The sequence below is a fragment of the Mustela lutreola genome, chromosome 6 (assembly GCF_030435805.1).
Source record: "Mustela lutreola isolate mMusLut2 chromosome 6, mMusLut2.pri, whole genome shotgun sequence".
NCBI lineage: Eukaryota > Metazoa > Chordata > Mammalia > Carnivora > Mustelidae > Mustela > Mustela lutreola.
In genome coordinates this window covers 123,769,831-123,783,825 of record NC_081295.1, presented here as the reverse complement: position 1 = coordinate 123,783,825, position 13,995 = coordinate 123,769,831, and the positions used below count along the sequence as shown (strand labels likewise).

General features: G+C 49.7%; 1 long non-coding RNA gene across 3 annotated transcripts; it reads left to right on the top strand.

Annotated features, from left to right (window-relative positions):
* Positions 1-4,208: 4,208 nt before the first annotated feature.
* LOC131834390 (uncharacterized) lies at positions 4,209-13,587 on the top strand. Of its 3 annotated transcripts, XR_009354831.1 has the most exons (5): positions 4,209-4,332; positions 6,636-6,822; positions 7,103-7,228; positions 7,334-7,455; positions 9,025-13,587. It is a non-coding gene; the product is annotated as an uncharacterized LOC131834390 (long non-coding RNA). The 3 variants fall into 3 exon arrangements; XR_009354830.1 differs by lacking the exon at positions 6,636-6,822; XR_009354829.1 differs by having other exon boundaries at positions 6,636-7,228.
* Positions 13,588-13,995: the final 408 nt, after the last annotated feature.

Below are 13,995 nucleotides of genomic sequence, written 5' to 3'. Positions count from 1 at the left end.
GAGAAAACAAGCTGGCAGAGCAGCAGGCAGAGGGAGAGGGAGAAGCAAGCTCTAGGCTGAGAAGGGAGACTGATGTGGGACTCGATCCCAAACCTGGGATCATGACCTGAGTTGAAGGCAGCCACATAACCACATAATCAGTGTTTGTTCTCAACTAGATTATGGTGCTGGCTGTGACACATCCCTTACCGTCAGCTTGAGGGAGTGCAACTGATTCCCGGCCCCAGCTGTGTGCTCTCAAATCTGACGCCATGTGCGCTCTGAGATGCCACTTCCTATGGAATTCCTCCAGCCAGTTCTTGAGAACAGCAAGGAAACTAAGGCAAGACTCTTCCTCTTCTGCAGGTTAACTGAGGCTCCAGGGCTCCCCGACACCCTGATGAACTTGCCTGACTCTGCACTGGGTCTAGGACGCTTCCAGACAATCTTCCTTTGTTGTTTCCTTCCCTGGGATTCAGACTTGCATCAAGATTTGCTGTTCTCCCAGCTTTTCTGGATCCTTCCCCATGTCTTCTCACAAGGGTTTCTCCTAACAAATTCCTGGCATTATCATGCTGTACTGGGGTCTGTTCCCCACAAACACTGAAACACCAGTGGCATCAGGAATGGCCCAGGAATTCAGGCAGAAAGATGGGGATTGGGGAAGAGCTCACACACTGCCTGGCAGACCAGGTGTCCACTGACCACGCTGGAAGGTGGGACACAAAGGGCGGCTGAACTGCTGCAGGTGTTGCTGGAGGTGAGCCTAGAAACTGTCCTGGTCTGGGGGAAAGCTATGGCAGTTGGGATGACAGAAGCTGGTGGAAAATAATTGGGGTGGGGGCTGCAGAATCAGTGGGGTTCAGGTTGCTGGTGATCTCTACTGATGCATCATAGAAAGATCATGGGAATCTGAGGGCTGTTAACAAGCAGTGAGTGACTAGACAAGAGAGCCTCTGCAGTATCATACAGAGGCAGCTGTGTCCTGTAGAGGAAGATGCATAGAGCTGAATGGCAGCTGAATCATAATGGGAGAGTGGAAAAACTCCAGAGAGGTTTGGACACTCAGCCACGGCAGACCCGTGATGTGGCACTCAGTGCCCCTGTGAGGAAAACCTAAGATCCTGCAGACTTGATCAAGTTCCTCCCAGTGGATGCCCTTCAGCACCCTCTGGACACACAGAGGAGGCTCGCCCTTCTCTATTAATGGTTAACACTTCCTGTGCTGTCAGATGGTGCAGAAGACTCACCCCTAGGTGCATGTGGTATCCACCCAGGAGTTTTGCAAGAACTACCCAGCATGCATGTGTAGGAACATGAGCAGCAGCCCTGGGACTGAACTCTGAGGGTGCTTGATCAAAGGACAGGAATGTCAGGCTGGCAAAGAAAAAATGCATTGACTGGGGGCACTTTTCAGGATGTGGATTTATCCAGGACCCCAGGACATGGGACAATCTCACTGTTGGGGTGGCTCTATGTAAACTGGAAAAAGTGTCCAACTCTCCACAAGGTTGACCTGGTAGTTGCCCCAGTAGACAGCAAAGGATGGGATCAAGAAGCTGAAGGAAGTGGACATGCGGAACGCAGGCATGATATGAGGCCAGAACACCCACCAAGGGATTATGTTCCTCAGGAAGATCCAGAAGACTCACCTTTCCCCAAAGCCAAGGTGCTGGCAAGAGGAAACTGCATCACTAAGAAATTTGAGGGTATTTTCCTCTATAGGGCAGGGATCATGTAAGGGACAGAGGTCCTAGAGTTAGCTCCTTAACATCAGTGGGGATGAAAGGGCCTTGAAGAGATGAGTGGGAGCTCCATGACCAGCAGATTGGATGAAGGAAATCCAGTAAGTACCCCCTGGTTATTCCCCTTTCCCCCAGTTAGTCAATCAAACACTCAAGTAGGTGCTGCTGGGTAGGGACCTTGTTGATATAAGTAAGGCCTCAAATCAGCTGACTTTAAGACAGGGAGATTCCCTTAGGTACGACTGTCCTGATCAGGTGAGTCTTTAAAGGGCTGGGCTCTTCCTGAGCAAAAAAGATCCTAAGTGTGAAAAGGATTCAATGTGAAGGGTTTTCTCTATTGTTGGCTTTGAAAAGGGAGGGCAAAATGGCAAAGATGCTTGTGGGCATGGGGACCATTCCAGCTGCCAAGGAAACGGGGACCTCAGCCTTGTAACTGTAGGAAACAGAATTCTTCCAACAGTTCTGTATGAACTTGAAGGAGGAGAACACATCAAGATGAGAACACAGTTTTGTGAAATACTGAGTAAGAGCCCATCTACACCATGCCTGAATTTCTTTTTCTTTTTATATTTTTTTAAGTAGGGTCCATAGCCAACACAGGGCTCCAACTCATGACCCTAGGGCCAAGAGTCACACACTCTACCAACGTCGCCCGCCAGGAGCCCCCCATGCCTGGATTTCTGACTAAAAAACGATAAGCGAAATAACTGGTGTTGTTTTGAGCCATGAAGCCTTGGTAATTAGCTATGCAGTAATCGAAAATGAATACCCAGGCTCACTCTGCAACAAATAAACACATAGCACTTCTTCCCCTGAAATGAATTTATGAACTATTGTGCACACTAATTGCATGCAACAAAACCTTTCTCGATTTTTTTACTATATTCCCCTTTGTGATTTTTATGGAATGAATTACGTTCTAATAGAGACATATTTCATTCATTCATTCATTTATTCAACAACAATTAATTTAGTGCCTACTATGTACCAGGAATAGCTTTCTATGCTGCAGATACAGTTTTCACCAAAGTGGTCCAAATCACCTGTGCTAGTGTGTTCCCTATTCTAGAGGCTTCCCAGGAGTGAGATGAATCCATTGGAGCATTTTCAGTGAAGACATGACATGAGCTGACTCATGTCATCAGGATCGCTGACCCCTGTGGGGACAAGGGTCCTGGGTGGCAGGTGATGGGGAGGCACCAGGGCCCCAGTTCAGGAATCAGAGGTAGTGGAAACAAGGGGAGGAGAGGGCCTGATGGATGAGAGAGACAGAGAGAAGGGCTGCAGATGCAGGCTGAGGGAGAGAAGCAGAGGTAACAAATTCTAAAACAGGAATTCTCAGACTTAAATATGCTGGCATATAGATTTTTAATTCATATATATTTAAAGGGCTTAGCAAGATATTCTGTGCATCTGGTATTAACTACACTCTGTGGGGCTGCCTGAAAAACAGTTGCCTCCTCATGGTAATCAGATAATACCTAGAGCCCCAATAACCACGCCCATGCCTTAGGTCTGGACTCACACACAGGGAATGCATGGACATGGGGGAAGTGCATTTCTACTGCTTTGAACACTTGCCACTTCCAGGTGATCCAAGCGTGGACAGGCTTCCAGCTGAAATACACAATAACAATTGTGTATCCCTGCACTGAGGGTATGTCCAGGACTCGCACAATCTTGGGGCTAGGGAATGAAGATAATTTCAGAACACAGCAGTCACTGATACTGTTTGGGGAAACGGAAGAGCTCTGTGAGTCTGATTGCTGTGATATACAAGTTTACACATTTCTGTGGGAAGGGGCCAAAATCACTTTCACAGACTAGACTGCTGATGTTCAGGGATTATCAAGACTGTGCTACCAAGACAGTGAATTCACAAAAAGGACACTGGTCTCAGTGAGAATTTGCAGCTGTTGCACCAGACCCAGCTTCTTGAGGTGTAAATAGAAAGCCCTGTCCCTCCATCTCTGTTCCCAGGGCTGCGCTCTCTCTCTCTCTCTCTCTCTCTCTCTCTCTCTCTGGTAGCAAATGCCCTGGGGTGAGTTCCCTCTAGAAGAGTCCAGACAGAGAGACAGAGGTGAGGGTGAGAGGTAAGAAAGTCCAGTTCAGCAGATACTCCGGAAAGGACTGCGGAGAAGAGGGGCTGAGTCCAACCTGAGGGTCTCTGCCTGGATTCCTCAGAGCCCCTGGGAAGACAGGGTGACAAAGTGATCACCTGATCACCGTGTAGGAGGAGAGGGGTCAGGGCAAAGACTCAGATCCCCAGGAGGGACTGGTCTTCAGAGTCTCAGAAGCAAGGGCAGCGGTGCCCTAGGGTAGCCCAGCGCCAGGGAGTCCCCATCTCCCCGGGTTTCACTTCTCCCTTTTACAGCCTGTATCTGGTCCGCCCGCCTGGATACCCATGACGCGCAAAAACTTCGCACTCCCATTGGGTGACAGGTTTCTGGAGAAGCCAATCAGCGGCTCCGCGGTTCCACATTCTGAAGTCTTTAGCAGGCCCGCCAGGACTTTGCTACTTCTCCGACCTTGAAGGTCTGGGTGGTCGAGTCCCGGAACAGACTGCTGTTGCTTGCTTGTGCCGTGGCCGTGACCGAGACCTGGTCAGGTGAGTGCGGGGCGGTAGGAAAAGGCAGCTGCGGGGCGGGAGCGAGGGGACCTCCTTGCGGGGACGCGGGACTCCCGGGGAAGGCGCCTCACCGTCGCCCCCTCCCGAGACCCCCCAGCCGCCCCCGGCCCCGCTGGGGTCTGTGCTCCCACTTCTCTCCCCATCTCCTCCCTGCTCTCCCCCACTCGGTGCCCGCTCCCCCTGCCCTCGTGGCTGCATCCACCTGAGCCTTGGGCCCGGCGAGGAGGAGGGTCGGGCGGGGTCGCAGCCCCTCCATGCCCGCAGGCTCCCTCCCGGTGAGGTATTTCCACACCGGCATGTCCCGCCCGGCCCCGGGAGCCCCACTCTCCGCCACTGCCCTCCTGTCTCCCGACCCTTACTGCTCTGCATTTTCCTCCCTCATCTGCTCCCCTCTCCATCCCTATCTGTGTTTCTCTTCCCAGGGAACTGGGGACTCTTAATGTCTGGTTGAAATTAAAACTCTGGGGGCACCTGGGTGGCTCAGTGGGTTAAAGCCTCTGCCTTCAGCTCAGGTCATGATCCCAGAGTCCTGGGATCGAGCCCCACATCTGACTCTCTACTCCGCAGGGAGCCTGCTTCCCTTCCTCTCTCTCTGCTTGTCTCTCTGCCTACTTGTGATCTCTCTCTCTCTCTCTCTCTGTCAAATAAATAAATAAAATCTAAAACAAACAAAACAAAACAAACAAACAAAAAACTCTGGATGCAGTTTGTTTGCTTCAGTGCTTGCCTGGAGGGGTTGATGGGTTACTTAAAAAACGGAGGATTCCTAGTGTTCCGGAGAGGAAATAAAAGCACTGAGAGCCTGCCAGGTTCTGCAAGTTTGCTGGGCTTCCTCTGGGGGTGGGGAGAAGAGAGGCTGCAAGGAGCCAGCATGGACTGTGCCCAGCCTGTGCTACTTGCATCCTGGGCTTTGACATGGTCACTCCTCTGCTGGGTCATCATCACTGCTCCCTTGACCCTGTCCCTTCAGTAGAACCTGTCTGATGTCCCATCTGATGTCCCATCAGGCCCTGCGGTCACAGGGACTTGGATCTCCCCTGTCTCCAGGACCTTGTGCAGCAAGAGCTTCCTGTGAGCAGGACAGTCTAGACTCAGAACTGGGTCAGGACTCAGCCCCCAAGTTTTGCCTGTCTTTTCTCCTCCTCCTTCCCTCCCCCATCCTTCCCCCTCCTCCTCCTAGTCCCCCTCCCGTTTTTTTTTCTTTTTCTTTGGAGGCTTAGGCCAGTTCTTCTCCTGTAAGAGTTCTGGTCTCATGTCCCTCCGGATTCATAGAGTGATGAAGCAGTGTCTAATCTGAATACACATTTGTCTGGAATATATGACCCGTAAGACTATGCACAACTTTGCTGAAGGAAGAACTGTCGTTGTTTCCTGTGCTGTGCAGGAGGGATGGTGTGGGAAGGAGGACATGGGGACGTGGAGGAGACCACCACTGGTGAGAAAAGTGACAGCTGCCACAAACAGCTGTGGCCTGAGACTCATCTAGAAGAGAAGTGCTTTTGTGGATCATTTCTCCAAGTGATAATTGAGCGTCAGACACAGGAACACTACTATAGCATCTAGGACACCTCAGTGAAGTAGAAACAGACCAAATGGGACCACCTGGTGGGGCGTATGTGCTGGTAGTGAGGGGCAGACTATGCTAGTAACTAAGGGAAGTGTGTGTGTTAGAGGTTGGGAAGTGCAGTGAGGGAGGGGACCCAGAGGAGACCTGCGTGGGGACAGGGAAGACGGCTACTTTACTGGGGTGGTACATGTGAGCCTCACTGAGAACATGAGCTCTGAGGGGATTGAAGGACATGAAGGAATTTTGTAAGAGGAGGTCTGGGGGTAGTTCTTTCCAGGCAGGGAACCTCTGGTTCACCCTCACTAGGGCAGGGGAATGTCCTGTGTTCAAAAAAGGGTGAGGAGTGGAATCACAAGAAATGTCTTGATGGAATCCCATCTGTGGCAGACTGGCAGAAATAGAGGGAGACAAGGATTACCCAGGCAGCACGATGCAGGAAAGAAACAACATGGTTGAGTGTAGTGATGGTGCTTTCCTAGAGAATTAAAAGGTCTGACAAATGAGGGGGGAAATATTCCGAGAGGACGACCTCTTAGGTTCCACAAAGTTGAGACAGACCTTTCCACATACAGAATGATTCTTTTTTTTTTTTAAGATTTTATTTATTTATTTGACAGAGAGAGATCACAAGTAGATAGAGAGGCAGGCAGAGAGAGAGAGAGAGGGAAGCAGGCTCCCTGCCGAGCAGAGAGGCCAATGCGGGACTCGATCCCAGGACCCCGAGATCATAACCTGAGCTGAAGGCAGCGGCTTAACCCACTGAGCCACCCAGGCACCCCTACAGCATGATTCTTGCAGCTAAGACCCTGCTTGGATAACACAACTCAGCCTGCAGGTCATCTCCAGCAGGGGACCCAGAGTGATAACTATGTTGCTCTGTGACTGTGCAGGGTAACAGCCTGGTAAGTGCAGATTTATGAACACATCCAGCGCAGAGACATTCCTACCCTCCATTCCTCCCATCTGTCACCTGGAACATCCCTGTGCAGGTTCTATAATAAGGCCCAATGGTCCCCACCTCCTGGTCCACATGCCCTTATGGAATCTCCTCCTACTGAGTATGGGGTGGGGGTACCTAGAATATCTTTTAACCAAAGAAATCTGTCAGTGGTGACCTTGGAATATAAACAATCATGAATTCCATTTGCCTGCTGAGTTTCTACCATCTTCTCCACCTGTAAGCTCTGATGAAGCAAGCAGCTGTGTTGGAAAGACCAGAAACTCAGGCCAGCCTGCTGCCTACATCCATCAAGAAGCTGAGGCCCCCAGTCCACCAGCCCACAAAGAACTACTCAGTCCTCCCCAGAGGTCAGCCCTCCCCTTTCTTGAAGACAAACATCCCATTTTCTCTTTCCAACATGAATGTCAAGTTCTTACCAACCTACTTGCCTTCCTCTCACTCTATCTGGAAAGGCCCATGAGGGAGCTACTGTCAGGATACCAGGAAGTGCCACCTTCACGTCACTTCTCACCTTGGAGAGCAGGCCTCACCAGGAAGTCAGCTGGAAGAAGACAGGTCACAGATAGCAGGATTGGTAGGTCATGAATGCTCACCCCAGTGTCTCTCAGGCTCACTCGGGCTGTGCTTTCAGGCTATGAACAAAACAGTAAGTGAACTCTGCCCACCCATGGCTGGTCTCCCCACTTCTGTATGCAGCCCACCTCACACCCCAGATGCAGACTCCACTGATTCCCTCCCTACAGCCCAGAGGTGCCCTCCTTCCCCTCCACCTCCAGCAAACACACTCCATCCGCCAACGTACAACCAGCTCTCCTATCCCCTCAAACCCCATGGATTCCCTTACAGGGACAGTGAGAAATGCATACGCCTGACAAGACTCAGTGCTAGAGAAGGAGAAGCTGTCAGAGCCACAGAAGGTGGTGACCCTTACTGAGGCAGATGAACAGTTTTCAGTGGTCAAAAAAAAAAAAAATGGTGTGCACTTCGACTCAGCACCTGACCATTTTGTTAGTCATGGCTCAACCAATTGACTCAGTTAAGCTCATAGTGACCCTGGTTTTCTTCCCTATAAATTGGAGTTGGTACCTTTCCCTATATCACAGGGTTATTAGGACATTTTAAATGATTCAATTCATATAAATCCCTTAAAACTGTGTCTGACGCTTTTATCAAGAAGAACCCTGGGGAGGAAGAGAGTCCCACCAAAGTAATTCCTGTTCTCTTCTTCCTACCATGATGTGTACCAGTTCGCCCCCTCACTCATCACCCCGAGCCCCTCTCACTTTCTTACCTGCTGCAGATGGAACTTGTAACCCATGTGGTGGGGTGGGGGTGGGGCAACCATGAATCGGACAGAGTGGACACAAGGATGAGGAATTCTCAGAGCAGGGTGCATGTGCGCACGCGCACACTCACACACACACACAGGCATACGTATGCATATGGACACTCATACATGCTTGCACGTGCTCACTCACACACGTATATACAAACCTCCACACAAATTCCTGTACACATTTCTACAAGATTGTGAACCTGCCCTCCCCAGACAGACATATGTACATGACACCTCTGCATCACATTTCCCATTTTATTTGGGGTCTGACTTACTCTTCCTCTGCCTAAGAAATCTAGGATCTTGATGGCAGTTGTGCATCGACTGATGAACTGATAAAGAAGAGGTGGTGGACAGATAGATACATAGATAGACAGGCAGACACAATGGAATATTACTCAGCCTTCAAAAAGAAAGTAACCTTGCCATTTGCAAAGACCTATGTGGAACCAGAAGTTATTATGCAAAGTGAAATAAGTCTGTCAGAGAAAGATAAATACCATTTGATTTCATTCATATGTGGAATTTAGAAAACAAAACAGATGAACATAGAAGGGAAGAAAAAGTAAAATAAAAATAGAGAGGAAGGCAAACCATAGAGGACTCTTAATGAGGGTTGCTAGAAGGGAGGTGAGTGGGGGGGAAGGGATAATTGGGTGATGGGCATTAAGGAGGGTACATGATGTTAAGAGCACTGAGTGGTATATGCAACTGACTAATCGCTAATTTCTACCCCCAAACCTAATAATAAAGTATATGCTAACTAAAATGAATTTAAATAAAAATGTTTTTTTTTTTTTAATTTAGGATCTTTAGGGAGAAGAACCAGAGGATTTTTTTCCCACCAAAGAGACCTCCTCGGCAGGAACTCTGGTACTCTCTGGATTTCTTGCATACCTGCTCCTGGAACCCTCCTACAGGAGCGGGAGATGTGACCTTAGCTCGAGATCCTGGAATCCAGAGGCAACCATGTGCATTGTCCCAGGTGGTGTTGGGGCTCTGGGGTCCAGCAGGTCTCCAGCCTCCCACCTTCTCCTAGCCTGCCCTCCCACCAGCCAGGGATACCACATCCCGCCCCCATCCCCAGGAGCCAGTAGCCTCCATATCTCTTTCAGAATAAATAGGAACACAAGTTTCAGTTGAACCCTTGGGGTGAGACAGGTATAGATCAGAATGAGGAGACTAGATCTCCTTTCCACCTGAGTTCATGTTCTTCTAGAACACAACTCTAGCAACTATAGTTCCATCAATATAAACCCCTGCTAAAACAACCCCAGAGATCAGAGCATCAATGAGCACCTGGCCAGGAAAGCCCCCTTGAGGAGCATGGTGGGCTGGGCAAATGGATCAGAGGTGAAAAGGAAAACAGGGATACCCTGTGCCCTGCTGGAAGTCTCTAGAAAGCTCCTGGGTCCTTGATATGAGGCTCCACTGCTCATCTCTCCTCCACTCCCCCACTGTCTCATAGTGATGGGCCCTGGCATCCTTTCATGCTGCACGTGGCACGTGTATCTCTCATCTCCAGAAGGCAGCACAATGGCCACCCACTTCTGGATGGTTCCATCCCCTTCTGCCTGGTCTCCACAAGCTCCTTGTTCTAGACCTGGTGCTCCTTGGCCCACTACAGGTCATAGTCATCTCTGTAGGGGAGGAGCCCAGGTTGCACAGCCCCTCAGGGTGACCCCACAGTCAGAGAGAGGGTGGCTGGTCACCTGTGTTCTGGGAGGCTCTGTGGAAGAGCAAACAGGGAGCACTAAGACAAAGCCTTCTGGAAAAGCATCAACTCCACAGACCAAGATGTAATACCTGGGGAGGGTCTGGCTGCTTGCCAGGGAGAGGCAGGGAGTGTTCCCTATAGGGGCAGAAGTAACCGGCACTAGCCAGGCCCGGGGCCCAAGGCAAGAGGGTGAAAACTGCTTCTAACATTCTCTTCCAAGGGCTGACCCTTTTCAGAGACTCTCCACCCGCTTATGAAGCCTGGAACTCAGTATCTCTAGTTCAGTATTGATAGGTCCTCACAGCTACTGTGTCTCTGGTTTGAGGAAGAGCCTGAAGAGTGAGAAACCTCCATGAGCCTCAGAGCTACTACCATGCTCTCCCGCAAGAACGTTCCCCAGCGTGGGCCTAAGAAGTGTGTGCCATGGCACTGCCCAGGGGACTCGGGATGGGCCGCTGTCCTCAGCGCATGGCCCCCCATCCCACACTAGATGTCTTCCACCTCTGTGTGTGAGTAGCTCTGGAGAAAGGGTGGCCCCAGGCTGGACTAGGAAGAGCTTGTAGGGCTGGGCTGTGGGGAGTCCTTACCAGTGCCGCTGATGTTCTTGTCCTAAACCCCAAGTGTCTCTGCAGCAATAGGAACCGCGGCTTCTTGAGTCCATCTTGTCCCTCAATGAAGTGCCCACTGGCCTTCTGTCTCTGCTGGGGTAGCAGCAACAAAGAGACTACCATGGATGGCAGAGGTTCCATGTTCAAACTCAGTCACTGTCATGTCCTGGTCATCCCGTACCACCCCAAGGTCCCATTATCCTCCTGGAGCTCCAGCCACAGTGACCTGCAAGGTCAGGGTCCTGCCCAGGACCAGGCAGTGTCAGTCAGGACAGAGCACATCTCCGGAGCCCCCAGCATTTGTCTCTGCATCCCACCCCCACCAGCTTCTCAGTAGGGAACATTCACTGTGTAGATTGTGCTAGTTTGACACAGTAAGAAGGAAATACTTGGTCTTGCTCCTCGGTTCCTGCACAGCTCTTAACACCTCTGTAACAGCCTGAGTGATGGGAGTCATAGGAACAGGTCTTCTAAGAGTTTGTTCTCAGATCCTGAAAAACTGCTGGAAAGATCCCTGTCCCATCCTTACACACTGTACCAAACCTCCCCGCATGCCATCTCTCTTCTCTGATTCTGTGAGCCCTGAGAAGGCAGGACTCTGTCGGGACCTGAAACAGAACCATCTGGCAAACTGGAATTCATGTTCCTATATGGATCCGCTGGGAAAGTCTGAGCAGCCTCCCTCTTCAGCTCTAATTGTGCTTCTTACTGGATTATGCCTGGATGCCACATGCAGGGTCCTCCACTGACTGATTCATATGCTAAACCCTCCAGATATTAACTAGAAATGATTAACTACACCTATCTCCTGACCTCCCTGTGTCCAATGTCACCCACACCTTGCCCACTCTAACTGCTTGGGACCTCACCCCCACCCCCCCATAAACCCAGATCATGTGTACAATCTGTACACATCAGGGTCTACACAGAGTTGCAGCTCATTCATGAACTTTCCCCGACCACTGGGGGTCTGGTCTATGAACCCTATAAACTGTCTCTGTTTTTCGTGTGACATCTATGGAGGCATCGGTCTTTAGTAGCTCTCAGTCTGCCTCACACATTCAGTCACGTGATCTCAGAAGGGTGGGTGCCTCCACATCTTCACTGTAGGCTCTGTGAGGACAAACACTAGCTTATACTTTCTGGTTCCTCCCCTACAGGGACCTAAACTGTGTCCATGACCCACTGAGTCTGTTAGTTAACTACTTAATGACACAAGGACCTACCCCCCTGAGCAGACTGTCCCTGCTTCACTCTCACATGACAGCTTGTGCGCACCTGCCTGCTCCAGCCTGACAAGAGGATCTCACACTCCTGGGGGTCAGGGTCAGGGGTGTGCTTGGCCCCTCTGCTTTCTCCCAGGCCCCAAGCTGCTGGCTGTCCCAGCTGCTCTTTGTCCAGACTGAGCCCCGGGGTTTAGCGGTAGGATCGCTGCACATTCCTCAGGTTTGGGGGTTACTTTTCATCTGGCTCGTGAAGATCTTGGTCTCGTCATCCAAAGAACTTGGCTCCTTCATGCACCACTCGACTCCAAACTGTCTCCCTCTCCTCAGGGTCATAGTAGAGGAAGGTCCATGAAGCCCAAGGCAGGAAATGCAGGACCTCCTAGAGCAGCTCTGACCCCGCTGAGGGGGAATACTGCTGAGAGCGAGCGCTGTCCTGAGCTGAGCAAGGAAGCCAGGGGAGGGGGAGTTTCGGAGGAGGCTCCAGGATTAACTGAGTGAGGACCTAGTGATGCACCTGTGGGGAAAGCATGTGTATCTGTGTGTGTGTGTGTGTGTGTGTGTGTGTGTATGCCCACACACACGTGTGTTGTGTGACAGGAGAGACAGGGCACACAACATAACACAATGGGAGACAATGACACAACAAACCTCCCTGTCCCTCACCCCCTGTGACAGTCATATTCCAATCCCACACCCATGGTGTCCCCATAAAATGCACAGATTGTGTGTGATTTCCTGCAATGCAAACACTCTTTGGCATATCCAGATTAAAACAAACAAACAAACAAAACCTGTGCTACTTTTATCAAAACTCACTGGTGTCTTGCTCTTCCCAGCCGTGTAAAGATGACATGCAGATCACACCCCATAGCTGTGTGAGAACTGAACATTTGAACCCATGCTGTCCGCGCTAAGTATGCAACAGAAATCATCGGCCATTGCCAAAAAGAACCGTTTGAAGAACAGTATAAATGAGCTGCAGGCAGGAACGTCCTGGGAACAGTAGAACTTTCTGTAATAGTAATGATGGGTGTTAAGTTCAGCAAACATGGAAATGGTGTCATCAGAAGCTCCTGCTGTCCTCTGAGCTGTGAAGCCAAGCATCAAATGTTTACACAGTGCACTTTCTGTTCACAGGATTCTCTTGTTCACAGGCATTACTCCTCCAGTAAATGATCATCTGAGATGGTTGCCAGAGAGGAGGGGTGGGGTCTTGGAACATGCGGGAGGGGCAGTGGGGACACAGTCTTCCAGTTCCAGAATGAATAAGTGACGGAAATAAAAGTCACAGCACGAGGAAGACAGATGATGATACTGTCATAGGGCTGCATCGGGCAAATGCGAGCTACACCTGTGAGGAATAGAGTGTAACATATGAACTTGTCACATCATTACTTTGTACCCCTGAGACTAATGGAATATTATGTGTCAACTATACCCCCAATTTAAATACTCTTAAAAATTATTTTCTTGGGGCGCCTGGGTGTTTCGGTGGGTTAAAGCCTCTGCCTTCAGCTCACGTCATGATCCCAGGGTCCTGGGATTGAGTCCCAAGTCAGGCTTTCTGCTCAGTGGGGACACTGTTCCTCTTCTCTCTCTGCCTGCCTCTCTGCCTACTTGTGATCTCCATCTGTCAAATAAATAAATAAAATCTTTTTAAAAAATTATCTTCCCTACAATTTCATCTGTTTTAACATTTTACATTAAATGAATATACACAGCGAATTCTAATATTGGATATGATAATTGATTAAATGTATAATGTATATTTAACTTACACAAAGTAAGCTGCAAACAATTAAAAATATAAATAACTAAACGTCTGAGAAGATTCGATACTGTCTGTGAATATTTGGATGGAAAACATGTCACTGGGCAGGCCTGGTCCTCCCACAGCGCTAAGATGGCAAAAACCACTGACCATGATGTGAAACCTGTTAAGAGTCACTTAAGAAATCTTGCAATTGGAGGAGAGAAATGGGAAATAAACTCCTGTTCAGAGAGTCGGCTTTAATGACTTGTTTATGAACAGTGATGTCAATACTGTCTTTAGCTTTAGCAGAGAGAGATGTTACTCATTAGGGTATCTGGATTAATTTGAGAAAGGAAGAATTAATTAGCATACAAAAGTAATACAGGAATCAAAGAGGAAAAGCAGTCTATACTATTTTTCAAATTTAACTGACGGGATGTCTGACATGACAGGTACATGGAGCAGACCAGGGAG